Source organism: Cervus elaphus, chromosome 3, assembly GCF_910594005.1.
Source record: "Cervus elaphus chromosome 3, mCerEla1.1, whole genome shotgun sequence".
Lineage (NCBI taxonomy): Eukaryota > Metazoa > Chordata > Mammalia > Artiodactyla > Cervidae > Cervus > Cervus elaphus.
In genome coordinates this window covers 42,422,305-42,431,986 of record NC_057817.1, presented here as the reverse complement: position 1 = coordinate 42,431,986, position 9,682 = coordinate 42,422,305, and the positions used below count along the sequence as shown (strand labels likewise).

At 43.5% G+C, this 9,682-nt stretch overlaps 1 protein-coding gene across 9 annotated transcripts in view; it reads left to right on the top strand.

The window, feature by feature from the left end:
• Nucleotides 1-1,756: 1,756 nt before the first annotated feature.
• The window catches only part of LOC122683551 (RAB3A interacting protein), a 49,054-nt gene continuing 41,128 nt past the window's right edge, over nucleotides 1,757-9,682 (top strand). For 2 of the 9 annotated variants that reach the window (XM_043887283.1, XM_043887274.1), the window contains exon 1: nucleotides 1,784-1,938. The gene's annotated coding sequence lies outside the window, so the exon portion shown is untranslated. Of the gene's footprint in view, nucleotides 1,939-2,397; nucleotides 2,419-2,459; nucleotides 2,781-9,682 lie in introns of those variants that run through there. The other 7 variants (XM_043887229.1, XM_043887248.1, XM_043887264.1 and 4 more) reach the window with 7 other exon arrangements.

Sequence of the window (9,682 nt, the reverse complement as noted above, 5' to 3'; positions counted from 1 at the left end):
GAGACACAATGAGAGGACCTCCTAGCTTCTCCACAACATTTCAGTCCCAGGTTTCAGACTATTCCCAAGCCTTCTTTCACCCCTACCCATGGATTCTGAGAGCAATCTTTATATCCTTAAAGTAATTCCTCCCATTCTGCTTATACTTTGAATGGATTTCTGTTATTGGCCACCAGAAAAATTTCTTAAATAATACATTTTCGGGGAAAGACTACTTTCTGTTGCAGTTATTTATTTTACTTAGTTATTATTGACATATTTGTTTTCTTCACTATGTTTGAGTCCTTGGATGATGGAGATTGTGTGTAATGGTTTCTCTCTTCCCAAGTCGAGTAGTAGGTACACAGATTGAACACAATAAACACTTGATAAATGAATGACATGGTGTAAGGGAGAGAAGTGGACTCAGGGAGAACCGACCTCCCTCATGAGGGAGATCATGTCTAGTCCCAGTAAACAAGAGATGGGGTAGATTTAAGAACTGTTTCTGAATTAGAATAGGTAAGACTTGATATATTGGAGATGGAGTACAAAAGAGTAAATAGTGAGTTTCTAGGTTTGTTTTTATTATAGGTGGATGATAATAGTAATAATGTTATTAACAGATAATATTCATTACACACCCTTCTAGCTCAGTTGGTAAAGAATCCGCCTGCAATGCAGGAGACCCTGGTTCAATCCCTGGGTCAGGATGATCCCCTGGAGAAGGAAATGGCAACCCACTCCAGTATTCTTGCCTGGAAAATCCCCTGGACAGAGGAGCCTGGCAGGCTACAGTCTAAGGAGTCTCAAGAGTCTGACACGACTTAGCTACTTAGACAAATACACAATATTCATTAGGCACTGTGTCATGAAGTACACTAAGTATTTTACATACATTAAACCGTTTAATTTCTTAACGACTTATTGAAGTGGGTAGTCTTATTATCCCCATTTACTGGGGCTATTAGAGATCAACTAGCTCAAGGTCACTGACAACAGCTAGTAGATGCCAACCTCAAAGCCAGGAATCCTGATTCCTATAGCCATACACATAACCTACTCTTCTTTATTGCCGCTAATAGATGGCATCAATATACAGAATGGGGGTCCTACTCAATATACATATTGCATAAACTGCCTGTATCTCTTTGACTAAACATAGAGACGCATATTTGATGTGACTGCCTCTTTTCGATCAGATTTTCGGAAACATGGTTTGTAGTTTCATGTTTCCTTTCTGGAGGACCTAAAGTGGGGTGCAAGTTTGATAAAAGTTGACACGAAAGATGAGAGAAGGTAGGTACAGACACGACATTCTCGAATGCTCTAACAGTTGCTGGAATGCTAGGATCTAAGTTCCATCAGACTCCCCTTCCTCCCATCCATGCCCCCAGAGACTCACGCACGCGCACACACAAACAGACACACGTTGTAAGGTACACATGCGCGCCGAGTCTCAGGTTGGATATAGTGGTCCTCAACTCACATCGAAGGTTCCTCTTCCGACTCCTGGAGAGCCCAACAAACTCGAAGTGAACCGGAGACCGTCTGTAAAGCCCAGGGCAACAAGGCTCAGCGCCAGTTCGCCCTGGTTCCCAAGGAAACCACCCGCGAAGGCACCTGGGGCCCGCGCCCAACACCTGCGAAAGCCCCGCCTGGCGCCAGGGGGCGCGGGAGCGCGTCGGCCCCTCCGGCCCCACGCCCGCCCCGCCCCCTCCCCGCCCCTAGCCCCGCCTTCCCTCCGCGGGGCCGCACGGCTCCAGGCTCCGGGCCGGGCTCCCGGCGCAGGCGCAGTCCCGCGCTCCCTCGGCGGCTCCTCCAGCCGTGCACTCGCCGCGGTAGAGTGTAGCGGCGTCGGCCAGCCGTCCTCCTCCGCCTCAGAGTGCTTCGGCGTGCGCTGTGTGCGGCTCTGCGAGCGCCCCTGAGCGCGGGCCGCGGCGGTGGTAGGTTAGTCAGGTGAGCGCGGCGGCGGGAGGGAGAGGCCCGGGACGCGGAACACCGCCCCCCTCAGTGCTCGCGCGCCCGCCTCCCGCGAGCCGGCCTGGAGGGGCGGCCGCAGCAGGTGCAGGTGAGGGCGCGGCGCGCGCGGACCCGGCCCGGCTGTCCTGGCCCCGGCGAGCGCGCTCCCCCGCCTGGGCTCGCGGACTCCGGCGGAGGCGGTGGCGGAGGCTCGGCGCCTTGGGGGCATGTGGGCGCCCCTTGGGGCCGCTGGTGGGCGTCGGGCGGCGGCGGCTCCTCCCCCGTCCCTCGGGCGCGTTACTCATTAACTGCGCCGTCCCGAGCGCCCGAGGAGTGGAGCCAGACCCAGGTTACCTGTCGGGGGGGCGCGCGCGGCCGGAGCTGAGGGCCCGGGCTTGCGGAGCAGGGTGTAAAGAGACTTCGCGAACAAGTCTGGAGGCCGGCGCCGCGCGGGAGCTGGACCGGGCGAGGCAGTAGGCACGGACCGGGGGTCTTAGGAGACGGCGAGCCGGGCAGGGCGCCAAGGCGTAGAGGTCACCCTTGGGAGGTTTCGGCGAAACCTGGTGGTCAGGAACCGGCGCCTTAGGAGACAGATCAGTTCAGCCTGACTTTTGTTTCGGGGAGTTGAGGCGAGCTGTTCAGACATAATTGTAATTACACTACCCTTCCAGCGTGGATAGCTCGCTCCGATCGCCCAGGGAAAAGAGTTTAATGGACTCGGGAAGTGATGGTGTTAGATGGAATCTGCAGCACGTGAAGAGTTGCCAGTTGTTATGGGATTAAAAAAAAAAAGTCTATAATGGCTAAAGGGTAAAGTCTTGAAAATGAAGAGCCCTCAGGTAATGGTGATTCGGAAGATGCAGACAGTTTAGCTTCGCGGAAATGTAGCAAATTCCGAGGCTACCTGTTACCCACTTCTGTTTCCCCCTGCAGCTTTATTTCAGGGGCGGCAAAGAGCCTTCCTTGTAAGCTTTTGCCATGAAATGATTACATAATTGCAGGAGAGGCCAGTAAGAGGATTAGAACAAAACTGTTGTATTGTAAATCTGTTGCCAGACCCGGTTTCTGTTCATTATCCTTATTTTGTTGTTCATGCCATTTTAAGGGGGGAAAATGGTGAATGACATATCAAGGAGAAAGGAGACAGAGTGGAGAAAACAGTCAAATAGATTTGTAACCAGTCAGAGTAAATATTTGATACTGTTGAAAGATTTCACCACTTAGATGGGGCCTTGTTGTGTTAACGCTTGCTGTTTTATTTACTAGTGTGGTGCGTTTTTATAGGAGCTTTCATGTTTGGACAGATACCTACCCCAAATATGGTTTGTGTGATAGAATCCTAACCTTGTGGAATATGTAGAAATACACTTAGTGGTTATATAATGTTACTACAATAGTATATTTCTTACTATTAGAAAAAAAAAACCTTTGCTTTTTTTTTTTTTTTTTTTCTATTTCCACTATTTCGAGAACCGAAGGGCTTACATAGACTGCAACTCTTCTGGTATATTTGGCAAACAACTCATCGGTGGTATTGAATACTGCTAACTTTTCACCAGGATGAATATTTGATGTTCAGCTGCTTTGTGAATTTTCTAATTAGTGGAGTTTCTAACTAGATCCAGTTGTAGGTTTTGAATTGGTGTAGTTAATGCTTTCTTTAATATTAGTTTTCTCTAATTTTCACTAAACCCTCAACTTCTACAGCACACATAGACACCGTGTGTGTGTGTGTGTCTGTGTGTGTTGGCTGTGCAGTGCAGTCTGTTGAACTTCCCTGACCTGGGATGAACCCGTGCCCCCTGCTGTGGAAGTGTGGAATTGTAACCACTGGACCACCAGAGCAGTCCACTGCAAATAGTTTTTAAGATTGACAGATTCTTAGAAATCTACATCATCATTTTGGGATTTGATATGGCAGAACAAAAACTTGCAGGTTACAGTAGTTTTACACGTATTATTGTAATTAGTATTACCCCCCCCCCCCTTTCTGAGCAGGACTCACTGAACCAATTTTAATAAAAAATTATCTTTTTTAAGTTTTAGCTCCATCAGTTAAACCGTGCATATGACTTTGAGTAAATCATTTAACCTCTGAGCTTATTTTCTCCATTTGCAAATGGGGGTAGCATTAGGTTGAACGGTTTGGGGTTTGCAAGTATTCAGCTATTTTCAACATGTCTCAATCTCACATGAGTTTCATAATGGTGGGATGAGAATTAGATGAGATACTCCAGGGAGGGGGTGGAGGAGGGGAACAGATATAGCTCAAGAGTGTGCCTTGCACTGTGCTTGTTGCTTCAAGCACCTTGACTCTCTAGTCCTTGGGACATTCCTGGCGTATAGGTGGTGTTATTGCATTTTACAAATCATGAAATTGAGGGTCAGAGAGGTGAATAACTTGCCTCTAGTTACTTAGTTGTCTGTAGTCCTATAGCTGACTAATGGCAGAGCCGGTATTAAACACTGAGTGTGACTCCCCGAAATGGAAATCCTACCAGCCTTGCTCTTTCCGCTCCTGAAAAACACCTTCTGTAAAAGAGCTTTGTGACTAAGAAGACTGGTTAAAAAATAAACAGGTTTTCTGATGATGTGATATGAGCACTGCTGCTCCTACTGAAGAGTCTAGCCCTTAGGGTGTATCAGGTTCTGGTCTAAGCATTATGCCAACTCAGTTACTCTCACATTGACCTAGGAGTTAGGTAATACTTTATCCATTTAATAGTTGAGAAGATTGAGGCCCTGAGAGGTTATGAAGCTTGCTTAAGGTCACAAAGCTAATTAATGCGGGGACTAGATTAGAAGTTGGGCAGTTTTTCTTTGATGTCCATGCTCTTAACCACTCTACTACTTCTTCCTGTGTAGATTATAATGCTGAAGAATTGGTTTTAATTTAGCTTTTATGAGATACTTAAATATTGGTGTAATAAGTAATTCTTAATGTATCACCAGAGATTTTTAAATCAGACATTTCATTGAGTATCTACTCTTCTAGTCACAGTGGGGGTTAAAGGAAAGACTTTATAAGATGTCTGGAAGGTAGACCATGTAATCATTGCCATATCTTTTTGTAAGTTTATCAAAATTTAGAAGGTACCTTCACATACATATGGTGGTGTAATTTTAATGAGTGTCAGGTAAGACAAAGTGCTTAAGTAGTTGGAGAGTAGGGAAGAAAGAAGGACTAGGAGTTGGTGGTGATACTTGTGTGTTGAGGGAAAGCTTTGAGGGTAATCTGAGGGATTACATCCTTTCACACCAAGCCTCTGCCCTGTAGGGTGCGAGTCAAGATGTAGTTCAGTGAATGGTGGTAAATTGGTTACTGAATTACTTAAATACATCTGGTATCCTAAAAAGAAAATGTCCGAAGAAATTTAAAGTCTCCTTTCTAGCTCTCTGTGATAGCTCAGTCGGTAAAGAATCTGCTTGCAGTGCAGCAGACTCTGGTTTGATCCCTGGGTTGGGAAGATCCCCTGGAGGGAAAGGCTACCCATTCCAGTATTCTGGCCTGGAGAATTCTGTGGACTATATGGTCCATGGGGTTTGAAAGAGTCGGAGTTGACTGAGTGAATTTCACTTCACTTCTAGCTATTAATAGTTTCTCTTTTTCTGTCCTGCTGTCCTTACCTTTGCCACATAGTACTTTTTTTTTTTTAATATATATTTCCAAAGCACGGAGTACATGCCTCTATTTTGGTATCATTTTGATATTTACATCGTATTTGTAAATGTTTGTTGACAGTGAGCTGCCTTCTGGTGAACACATGCTTTGAGGGCAGGGCTTTAATGCATCTTACCCCACCATATAGCTTTAGTATTGGGCCTGGAACCTAGTAGGTACTGTGCTGTTTGGTGATGGATGGTTAGCGAAAAAAATGTTAAAATATGTTGAAATCGGTCTAGCGGTAGAAATGGAAGTGAGTTTTCAGAGTAGGGATTGAAGGGACTAAGGGAAGGAGAGGTTACTTACAAGAGGTAGCGTTAATTTGCCATCTCTGTGTTTGCCTTCTGCTTTCCCTTTCAACTTAAAGCTAAATGCTTAAAGCTAAACAGCTGCTGCTGCTGCTGTTGCTAAGTCACTTCAGTCGTGTCCAGCTCTGTGTGATCCCATAGACGGCAGCCCACCAGGCTTCCCCGTCCCTGGTATTCTCCAGGCAAAAACCTAAATGAGGTAGTTTCATAAGCTTCAGTTGTATATAGAAAAAAGTGAAAAAGTAATCTTGATTTATCTTAGGATATCAGCAACACAAAATTAAATAGCTTTAACCATAAGCTAAGATTACTTAAATCAGAGGAAAAAGAATGGAAATTATTGAAATAGTTCAATATTCAGTATTGAATATTCAATGAGAGGTTTGTTGCTTATAGTTGACAACTGTTTTAAGTATAAGCATAATGGAAGCCTGCTGGCTCAGACAGTAAAGCGTCTGCCTACAATGTGGGAGACCCGGGTTTGATCCCCGGGTGGGGAAGATCCTCTGGAGAAGGAAATGGCAACCCACTCCAGTACTCTTGCCTGGAAAATCCCATGGACGGAGCCTGGTAGGCTACAGTCCATGGGGTCGCGAAGAGTCAGACATGACTGAGCGACTTGACTTTACTTACTTCACTTCTACATAGTAAAGTTGATGACTTGACAATCCAGTGGAAGGAAACTCCATGCAAGACTGTGAGAGTAGCTTTGAAGCATACAGAAACATACTGATGATAGCCTTCGTGTGCATGCGCTCAGTCGTGTCCAACTTTTGCGACCCCATGGAATGTAGCCTGCCAGGCTCGTCTGCCTGTGGGATTTTCCAGGCAAGAGTACTGGAGTGGATTGCCATTTCCTCCTCCAAGGGGGTCTTCCTAACCCAGGGATTGAACCCATGTCTCCTGCATTGACAGGCAGATTCTTTACCACTGAGCCACCTGGGACGCCCCTTAGAGCCATTTAAGGAAGTGAATTGTCATTTGATGTGTCCAGATAATAGTTTTGAGTATTTGTGGGCATCTGATTGACAGGTCAAGATGCAGTATAAAAGAACAACTAAAGTAGATTTGAAGAACAGTACGTAAATGTGCATTAATTAATTTCTTGTTGGAAAGAGAGTTAATTTGAACTCTGTACCTCAGAGAGACTTGTTTTTCCCTTCCTTCTCCTTTATCAAGGATAACTAAGGTTCCCTTCTGGTTTGTAAGACAAACCCCTTTGTAGGCTCTTATTATTTACCCCCTCATTTATTCTCTTTTAGATCTTTATAGATATCATTCATCTGTGTTGTGCTTTACAATCTTCAGGACATTTTTACATCGACGGATAAGCCACTTGATTTTCTCAAATGTAGGCAGGGGTGATAATACCACCACCATTATAGATGTTGAAACTGAAGCTCAGAGGAATTAAGTGACATGCCCTAGTTCACGCAGCCAGTTAATAGAATCTGAATTAGAAGGGTTTTCTGAAGCTTGTTTGATCAAATGCTTAGTTTTCCCCAAACCTTAAAAACAGTTTCTCCAATCTTGCTATAGGGTGCTTATTGTTTTATCTCCAGTTTTTAAAAGTGGCCTGGAATCACTGTCTCTGCTCTTCACTGCTCCACTATTTATTCCCTCCCTAAATACTCTTATTGCTTATTTATCCAATCAACATATACTTCAGTGCCTATTGAATATTTAGTTGACCTGTATTCTTACATATATAAAATAAAGAGACTTCCACTTTTAAGAGAAGGAAACTTGGAAAACAATTTTTTTTTATGTTTTTGTTCCAAGAATTTGTAATATAGTGGCTGCCAATGCAGGAGACCTGGGTTTGATCCTTGGCTCGGGAAGATCCCCTGGAGAAGGGAATGGCAACCCACTCTAGTATTCTTGCCTGGAGAATTCCATGGATAGAGGAGCCTGGTGGGCTATAGTCCATGGGGTCACAGAGTCGGACACGACTGAGCAGCTAACACTTTTCATAGTATTAGTAACTCAGTAAGTTCTGAGAATTTCTGAAAACCTTTAATTTAAGAATCTGTAATAACTAACATTTCTCAATATGTCAGACTGTACATTTAATCCTGTGGTATTAGTAAATGGAAATTAATTTGTGGTCTATTTTAATGAGTGGGAAGATTGTGAAGCTTGACTAACCATCTGACTTAAGTTTTCCTTTGAGTTAGTAATTAATTTCCCACTTATAGACTGCTTCCGAAAATGTAAATGTGAATTTTTCTTTTACAACCAAAATATTAGTTTGGAAAACCAACTTTATAATTTTAGGGAAAGTTAATGAGAAAATTATTTTTTATACACCTTTTTGTTTTGTTCCTTTATATAGTATTTGAATAAATCTCAAAATTTTCTAATTATGGAGAATTTAAAACAAAATGCATAGATGCAAATATACGATGAACTTCACGTTTCCCATCATCTAGCCCATTAACTACTGTCAGTCCGGCCCCATCTGCTCCTGTACTGTTCCCTCTCCTCATTTTGAGCAAATTCCAGGCATTGTATAATTTCATCTATAAATATTTCATTATGTATTTCTAAAAGCTAAAGGCAGTTAGCTACAGTACAGTTTCACACTTTAAAAAAGTAACATGTAAAATTTTTTTAAGTAAGGACTACTAATTACAAACATTGACAATTTTTTGATTATATCATAAGGCCATTATATTAAAATCAGGTTTCTGTTGATTTTATTTATATGCTATTCCTACCCTCCCACAGCAAACTATAAGGAGCTGAATAAGTACTTATTTTAAATCCAAGCATGCTGCTGCTGCTAAGTCGCTTCAGTCGTGTCCGACTCTGTGCGACCCCATAGACGGCAGCCCACCAGGCTCCCCCGTCCCTGGGATTCTCCAGGCAAGAACCCTGGAGTGGGTTGCCATTTCCTTCTCCAATGCATGAAAGTGAAAAGTGAAAGTGAAGTCACTCAGTCGTATCCGACTCTCAGCGACCCCATGGACTGCAGCCTACCAGGCCCCTCCGACCATGGGATTTTCCAGGCAAGAGTACTGGAGTGGGGTGCCATTGCCTTCTCCAAAATATAGCAGCAAAATAAATAAGGAAATGATGAGAGCAGAGAGAATGTGGGGAAAAAATAGAAAGGGCGCAGAGTAACAGCAAATGCTCATTTCAATAGCAGTGCGTTAGAGAAACTTTAGTTTTTTCTTTCTGAAAGTAAAACAGGCGTTCATAGATTAAATAGGATTCTTCTGTTTGGATTGTTCTCTTCTTACAATTGGTTGGGTAAGCCTTAGAGATCATCTGTCTTCATCTAACCTTTATCTTGAGTCTTACCCCTAACCTTTTAAGATGTGAAGGAGTCAGACGCAGGTGTTGGAGTCAGACACACCAGGCTTTGAATCCTCCCTCCGTTACTGACTGTTTCACCTTAACAAAATTAATTAACCTCTCTGATCCTCAGTTTCTGAATCCATAAAATAGAGGCAAGAACCATTTCAAGGGGATGCTAAGAGAAATAACTAGAATAATGTATAAGTGTATATGTCACACATAAAGAATATAATAATGTAATGCATATGTATTATACATAGAAATATAATTGAAGCTATTCTGAATGTTTTCATATATAGATGTTAAATATATATGCCTCCATCCCCTCATTTACAGTGTGTGACCTTCATACTCTCTTGCCTGGTCTGTTGCAGTAGCCTCTTAACTAGTTGCCTCTAGTTTCTTGTCTCTAGTTAAAGTCCTTGGGAGTCATTTTTCTAATGACATCACAATTCATCTGTACTTC